Source organism: Alligator sinensis, unplaced genomic scaffold, assembly GCF_000455745.1.
Source record: "Alligator sinensis unplaced genomic scaffold, ASM45574v1 scaffold976_2, whole genome shotgun sequence".
NCBI classification, from domain to species: Eukaryota; Metazoa; Chordata; order Crocodylia; family Alligatoridae; genus Alligator; species Alligator sinensis.
Window position 1 is genome coordinate 254,533 of NW_005842666.1, and position 8,034 is coordinate 262,566.

General features: G+C 40.5%; 1 long non-coding RNA gene across 1 annotated transcript; it reads left to right on the forward strand.

Moving 5' to 3' along the window:
• Positions 1-3,314: 3,314 nt before the first annotated feature.
• Positions 3,315-6,223, forward strand: LOC102385384. Its single transcript, XR_324972.3, has 3 exons — positions 3,315-3,386; positions 4,963-5,067; positions 6,122-6,223. It is a non-coding gene; the product is annotated as an uncharacterized LOC102385384 (long non-coding RNA).
• Positions 6,224-8,034: the final 1,811 nt, after the last annotated feature.

Consider the following 8,034-nt stretch of genomic DNA (forward strand, 5'->3'; position numbering starts at 1 on the left):
GGTGGTATCTGAGGGCTTGGCTGTATATCACAGCTTTTCTGGTGCGTTTAAGGTGATTGCTGGTTCTGTGAAGATATGTATGTTGGTCTGTGGGTTTCTTGTATAACATGGTCTGTATTTTATCATTCTGGATACTGATCATCGTGTCTAAAAAGGAGATGCTGGTGCTGGAGTATTCTAGAGAAAGTTGGATGGAGAGGTGGTGATTGTTGAATTTCTGATGGAACTCAATCAGAGATTGTAGGTTTTCAGTCCAAATGATGAAGATGTCATCGATGTATCTTAAGTATAGCAAGGGTTTGATGGTGCAGTTCTTGAGGAAGTCTTCTTGCAGGTGGGAACAGCTATGGGCACTAAAATGGCCCCACAGTATGCCAACCTTTTTATGAGCCACCTGGAAGAAGACTTCCTTCCTTTTCAAAATCTGCAATCCTCTCATGGCTGAGTTAGGTACACTTTGCACAATGCTTACAGAGTTATTTTTACTTTCAATGAACTTGTCTTAGTTTAGCCACATTGCCTAACCTAGCATTCTTGTGGGTTGGTAAAAATCTTATTGTAGCAGAAAACAAACATTTTTGTTGCAATTAATATTTTTATTTGTGCCTCTCTTGTGCCTCTGCAGTTGTGTAAAGAAGCAGTTTGATAGGGATACTTTGAAACTAATGATACAATATTTATGCTTTCTCTGTCCCTTGAGACATGTCCTTATTTATATTAATACAAACAAGGAATTTCATTTAAAAAAAAAAAATTCAAGTGGGTACTCTCAGAGTCTCCAAGACATGGTACCAGGGACAAGAGTGTCATTGGTTTGAAAAAAAAAAATCATGGCAAAATTTACACTAATCCTTTTAAGTAGTGTATATAAAAGTCTTAAGATTTCAGGGGACTAGTCTAATAAGTAATAGCTGTAGGATTAGATGAACAATGTTGCTTATTTTTCAATGCTTCCACATATAATGCATTTTTGACAGACAAATCCTATAATGGGTATGAAATAAAACTTATTAAGTGAGGCCTTGGGCTCATCTTTTCTGCCATTGTCCTCCTTTCTCTTCACAAGAAAATATTTTTGATGTTTCAAGATCATGATTTAAAAGGATTCTTAGTTTTATGATGCCTAAGTTTTCTATGAAAGACTTCTAAGGCTCACAGTCAAATGGCAAGCTCTGTTACTTAGAATCAATAATTGGGTTAGTCACTTTGAACAGCCATCACCCAAGGAGGAAAATAAAAGACAAAAATATTGACTAGATTTTAAAGTTTTCTTGACATGTAAAAATAATGAGAATACTGCATTTGAGTTACAAATATTCATCCACAATAACCACAGATAAATAACACAGAAAACAGACATCTTCTACCTCTAAGTCAGTGACAACTAGGAAAGGGAAAAAAAAAGAACCTTAAGACAATTTTCAGTTAAGACAAAATGTGACAAATTCATCCATGTTGGGTTAATATCAGATTTTGGCTTATTATAGTTAGAGATAGGAATAGACAAACCAAAATGTGGTAAATTATAAGCTAAATGACCTAATAAAAGGGGAATTGTAGTAGGCTGGATAGTCCACCCTGGTGTCTGACAAGCCCTTGATGGTCAGACTCACAGCCTGCAATCTCCCTCACCTTCTTTCTGTTGTATGCCAGAGGCTGGGTTTATATGCACATAAGCTCTACCCCCTTCTGGTCATATGACCCAGCTCTCTGCCAATAGGGCTCAGGTGCTGCTGACTCCCTGTTCAGCTGCCCTGCTTTCTGCTGCCTGCAATCTTCAGGCTGGATCCTGCAGCTCAGTTTAACCAAAGTAATCACAATTGGTGCCCCTTGCAGCCAGGCTTTCTCTAAGCTTCATTTGCTTTGTTAGCTCTAATCCTGCCCTCCTCGCATCTCCACTAACAGGGGTAGAGGGCTCCTTTTACAAGAGTTGTGAAAGATCAGAAGTAAAAAGGGTAAAAAATTTGAGCTGTAGTATTGAAGCTAAGGTAAGAACTTAAAGTGAAAGCACAGTACAGATAGGTGGCAATAAAAAGAAAAGTAGGATTAAGTGAAATGCAATGAGAGAATTGGTTCATCCAAGACAAAAGAATAGGTTGATTGAAAATTTAAAACCAGAAGAGGAAAATGATTGGCCTTTATGACCTCCATAGTTTTAGGCAGGTTTGATGGGCTTAAGAGAGAAATGACTTAGGTTGTATTGTTTATATTATGCAGGAGGTCAGACAAGATGAACAGAACCTTCTGAACATAACATCTACTAATCTAATTCCCTATGTCCAATTTTAATAACAATTAGTTGTTTTAATAATGCATTTTTGCATGGAATCACTTTTTGCAGTATAGTAGCAGTAGTTTGCTTATAGTTTAGCTAAAATAATCAAAGAAAATGAACAATAAAATGATATATACTAAAATAACAAAATTTATCTAATTTGTAATTTTTGGTAAAAGTATACAATAAGATTATCTATTCTACCCATTTACACAAAATTAAAACAGAACGTAGCGTAGGATGATATACAAGTAAAGATAAAATGAAGCAGTGAACAATAAAACAAAGTAGGGGAAATCTATTTAATTTGGCCCTCATTCTTCGTGCAAGTGATGCAAATACACTTAGGAGTATAGGACAGGCTGCAAATTGTTAGAGAGAAGCTAGATAGTTTTTTCTTCATTAGGCCAGTATTTAAAATTTCCCATTAATCCATTGTCCTCTTATTTCTTCTAAGAAGTGTACAATTTGCATAATGTCCATGCACCAGGAATTTGTTAACCGTTTCAGATAGTACAATTCTATTTCACCGTTGTAAAAGCTAAAATAGATACTTCACCCTGTGTAGAATAATGAAATATAAGTAAACAAATTATATTTGTTAGTTCCTCTTACGCAACCTTCATAGAAATTAAAGAAGGTAAATGTTAAGTTTGTGCAACGCGTTCATAAATATATGATTCCAGTCACGAGGGGGAAAGAGATTTGCCATACCGGGTGGGGAAAGAGTTTTGCCATACCGGGTGGTACAGGATATATTATAAATGCAAAGTAAAATTATATATACATTGGCATTAGTGGATTGAACAGAAAGTAACTTTAGATTTATGTGTGCAGATTCAACATATTCACGTATCTCAATTTTTCTCCCCCCATTTTGAAATGATAGTGGCATAATGCACAGACTACAGTCCTTTCAAGTGGCTTGCATTTCCTTTCTGGTTAATGTTGCTTACCTTTACAAATTTCCTGAGAATCTGCTGCACCAAGTACTATGTCAGGTTCACGTTTACCTCTCCTCCCTACACAGTGACTACCACTCCTTTGAAGACAGTCCTGAGGAGGTGGTCCTTCTTCATCCATGTTGGATTCAGATGTTACCTTACCAGATGTAAGTAGCTCAACCTTGTCGGGTCCTGGCCAGTCAGCATTGCTACTAGCTTGTGTAGTATTACTGGTCATCGCTGTAAGTTACAAAGCTGAGGGCCCAACAACAGGGGGCTTCAACTGTTGCAGCTGTGCCGTGTTCAGCAGTCAAGCCTGTGTTTCATAATTAATCAATGTGCTAAACAATTTTTGGTGCCACTTGCACTACGTATGATAAAGGACTTTTGTGTGCACTCACAACCACAGAGTGCTATTTCTTAAATTCCCAGTAATCATAGGTCAGTGCCTTTCAGCCTACATATAGTTGCCAAGGAGCACGTATTCCCCTTTTCATGACCTGATTTATTTGGTGATTTTTCACATGTTGCTGCAAGTCCAATTTTAATAAGTCGAACTGTGACCTGAGATTCTGGCCCATAAAAAGCATTGCCAGCATCTCATTTGTTAAAGCATGCATGGAATTCCAGTATACTAGCAAAAAGCAACCTATCTTCTACTGTTCTGACTCTTCTTTCATGGAGGGTATTTTTGAAAGACTGTACAAATCATTCAGCCAGCCCATTTGTGACTGGGTGTTATGGTGCAGAAATGTTGTGCCAGGTAACATTTTTCGCCATGAATTCTTGAAATTCATCTGAACTGGATCATGGGACATGATTGATTACAACTTGTTCTGGCACTCTGATCCTTACAAACAGACTCTGCAATTTTTCTACTGTCTGTGCTGCTGTAACAGTTTTTGCAGAAAACTTTTGGCCATTTGGAGTGAACGGCCACCACCACTAGGTACATCATTCCAAAAATTGTCCTGCAAAATCAGTATGGATCCATTGCCAGGAAATAGAAAGCCATTCCTATGGATGTAATTCTACTGGTTTAGGCATCTTCTCTACCTGTTGGCATCCCTTAACAAGTTTCTCTATTTGTTTCATTTCTTGTGATTTTCTTGAAACCCATATTCTTCCTGATATTCCAATACTCTCTTCAGATTGTTCAGATGTTCTTCATTGTTTTCATCAGTTACAATAACGTCATCCAAATAACACTTTTCTCAGAAATGCTTTATAGAACTTGATCCATTGAGGGGAGGCAATGCCAAACACTAATCTATTATACCAGTATAACCTTTTTTTGCATATTTGTGGTAAGATTACCAATTGAATCATCTACTTCCATCCTTTGCTAAATTTTGTTAAATCTCTGCCCCCCTACTAATGTGGCAAAAATATCTTTATTTTGGGGTAAGGGATATTTATCAACTTTCAATACAAGGTTTACAGTAACTTTCAAGTCCTCGTGTTACTGCACTGTGTTTTTTACATTTGGCATTATAGGCATGGCCCACTCACTCCAGGGAACATTTAAAACTATGCCTTCTCTTTCTAGATGATCCAGTTCTGCATCTACTTTAGCATGCCAGCTGTAAGGAACTGGCTGAGCTTTGTGAAACTAGGCCTGGGCATTTTAATTGATCATTATCCTACCTTTGATAAGGTAGGATAATGATCATTATCCTACCTTGAACAGTTCAGAGGCCTGGTTTAATATCCCTTCTAATTGTTGTTTAACTGTTTCTGCAGGGGGACCTTTGAAAATGCATGTAGGATCTTTACACAGTTCCAGTCCAGGGGAATCTCTCTGAACCATTCATGACCCCACAGAGCAGGTCCCCCTTTTTCAATTATGTAAGTCTAAGAGATGCTGTTTATTATTAGATTCTACAGCACTGACACCAGCCCCTTGGCATAATCTTCTCTCATGTTTTTAATTTCATATTTTAAAAGGATTTTCTTTATTTAGAATATGAGATAATAGACACTGTAGATCCTTTATCTAACTCCATTTTAGGGATTTCCCAGCAACCCAGGGTGTCAGCCAGATGACTAATTTATCATCCTTGTTCACATGATATAGGCCCAGGCTAGCTACTCCATTCTCACTATCTGTGTCAGTACCATCCCCATGTATTACATATCATTTTATTTCCTTTTCTGTATCTTACTATCCTCTTCCTTACTTTCCTTAGTCTGGCACTATGCCCCCCAGACACCAGTCAGTCCCCCAGGGCCGATCTCACTCACTGTAAAAGTCCCCCTTCCTGCCATCGTCACTTCAGGGGACCATGCCAGCTGGCTTCTGGCCATGCCCCTGCCGCTGCAGCAGTGAGAGGGGGCACGATGCTGACACGGGCTGCTCCACCCTGGCCAGGCAGACCCCAGCTCAGGTACATGATGGTGGAAAGGGGACAGAGGGGGAGGATTAAACCCCGCTTCATCTCCATTCACTTCATGCTGCTGCTGCCATGCCCCCTGCTGCTCGAGTAGTGAAGACATAGTGAAGGCAGGGGTGGGAAATCCCAGCTGGGATGTGCTTGGAGGAGGAAGGGGGAAGCAGCCCCTGCTTCCCCCTTCCTCCTCCAAGCACATCCCAGCAGGGGCCACTTCAGGCCAGAGTGGGGGTTTCAGCTTGCTGGGGCCTGGCCACACCCCACAGCCCCTGGCTCAGTTTCTTTTCAGCCAAGGGCTCACTCTAGTGCCCCCCAGCTTCTAGCCTGAACCACTGCAGGAATGTTTCTGCATTTCCCGAATGTCTATTCACTTGCAAATCAGTTCAATTTACGCAGGTGAGACTAACCTGCAAAGACTGAATCAATTAAGGCTTGGGATTTTTGAATGTCTGTACTTATCGATAGTATTCACAAGTTAAGATAATAGTGCCTCTCACTCTTTTACTTTACAGACAGGAAATCTGGGCATTGTACAGGCAACATTCTTGGCAGCTGGAGAACTTCAACCAACATTTCTTATGTTCTTTTCTGAGGACTAGATCATTTGACTGACTATCCAGTACTGTTGTATTACACTAAGCTATTCTACAGCATGAAAGCATTGACAATGAAGTTCCATCTCTTTTGGGCTGGACATGCATATGAACAATGAGTGCATGTATATATAGTGGGAGAGCTGGAATATGATCACCTAGAGGGAAGGCAAAAAAGCAAATGGTAAACCAACTGACATTCCATCTTATTCATTGTGGGATAGCAGTTTCAAGGGGAAGTCAAAGAAAGTATTGTCCTCTTTGAGCAGCGAAACAGTAACAATCTCCAAGAAAAGCATACTAGACTTAAAAAGCAACAGCAGTAGAAATCACAAACTGTGTGTCTACCTTAGGACTGTGGGTGGCAGGGCAGGGAATGAGAGTGAAGCTTTTTGTTGCAAATGGATTTAGTGAGTCAGACACATTCTCACTACATCCTTAGGAATCCTTCAACTGATTTCTCATCCCACTGAAATGAAGAGATTGAATTACAGTAGGTGCCATGTCTGGGTCATCCCCAAATCTGGAAGGCTGATGCTGACAATGACTGTTATCTTAACAGGCTGTTCAGCTCCCCCAAACCTCTTGTTGCTAATGGAGAGTCTCACTTTTCAAAATTAAATCAACAGAGCTCTTTGGACAAACACAGGAAGGCAAAACAATGACTCAATACAGCACCCCCTCAGCAAACATTTGTGGGTAGCTTTAGGATAGTAAATGAGTCATTAGCTACGCTGAGGGGTAAAAAGCTGAGGAACTAAGGAGAAAAAGAAGCTTGTGCTGGATAAGAAGTGAGAGGTGGTTAGCTGTGCTAGTCTGAAGTCAAGCAGAAAGAAGGGCAGGGTGGCATCTTGGAGACTAACTCATTCAAAAAGGCATAAGCTTTCATAGGTGACAGCCTTGTTCATTAGATGCTAGTCTAGACAAAGTAGACCATTGCCTATGAAAACTTATGCATGTATGAAGAAGTTAGTCTTGAAGGGCCTAGTCACATGCTGCATTTTGAGCTTCTTAAATGTTGATCACTGTTAGTACTAGCTTGAGCTTGGAGCAACTACACATTAAGGCTAAAAATCTTCTCTGACTCTCTCCCACCTCCACAGCTATGGCTTGCCACTACCAGGCTGGTGAGCCAGGGCAGACTCCTACCCCTTCTCTAAGTGGGGAGGTGTGAAATATGGGGGCAGGAGCAGGAATATGAAGCTGGCAGAATTAATAGGATGGAGGTAGGTACTGAAATTGGAGCTCGAGGAAAGATGATGCAATGAAATAAGTCAGCCACTGATGGATAAAATAAAAATAAATTATTTTAAAAAAGAATTTAAAAAGAAATTAAGGGGAAACGAAGGTCTTGTGGTTTAATAAATTGGAATTTGGGTGTGGAGGTGTACTGGTCATACTTCCTGGGGTGGCTGGGAGGTGGGAGCAGTAAGAGAAGGTGCTTTTGGGGGAGCTACTGCCCCTGCCCCAGGAAGGAAGCCCCAGCTCATGGGGACCTGATCCAGCCCCCAAACTCATTCTCTGCCCCTCACCCCTCCTTGACCTCACTCTTTGCTTGATGCCATAACCAGCCCCTGGGCAATAGAGTTCAGGAGGTAGAAAGTTTGTCCACAATGAACAAGAGAGTGAGGAGGGGATGCTGCATCCTGGGTTGCTGGAGGACTGCAACCTGGGCAGCTCATCTGTGGGGAGTGGCATATTAATGGAACACAAGCCTGAATAACATGGATCAGAGATAAACCTACCCTGGAGTGGCATAACTTTAAGCCATCTAAAGAGTTCTTAAAACTAGTTTCAGGGCCACTCTTCCCTGGCTTCTGGATGAAAAGTGA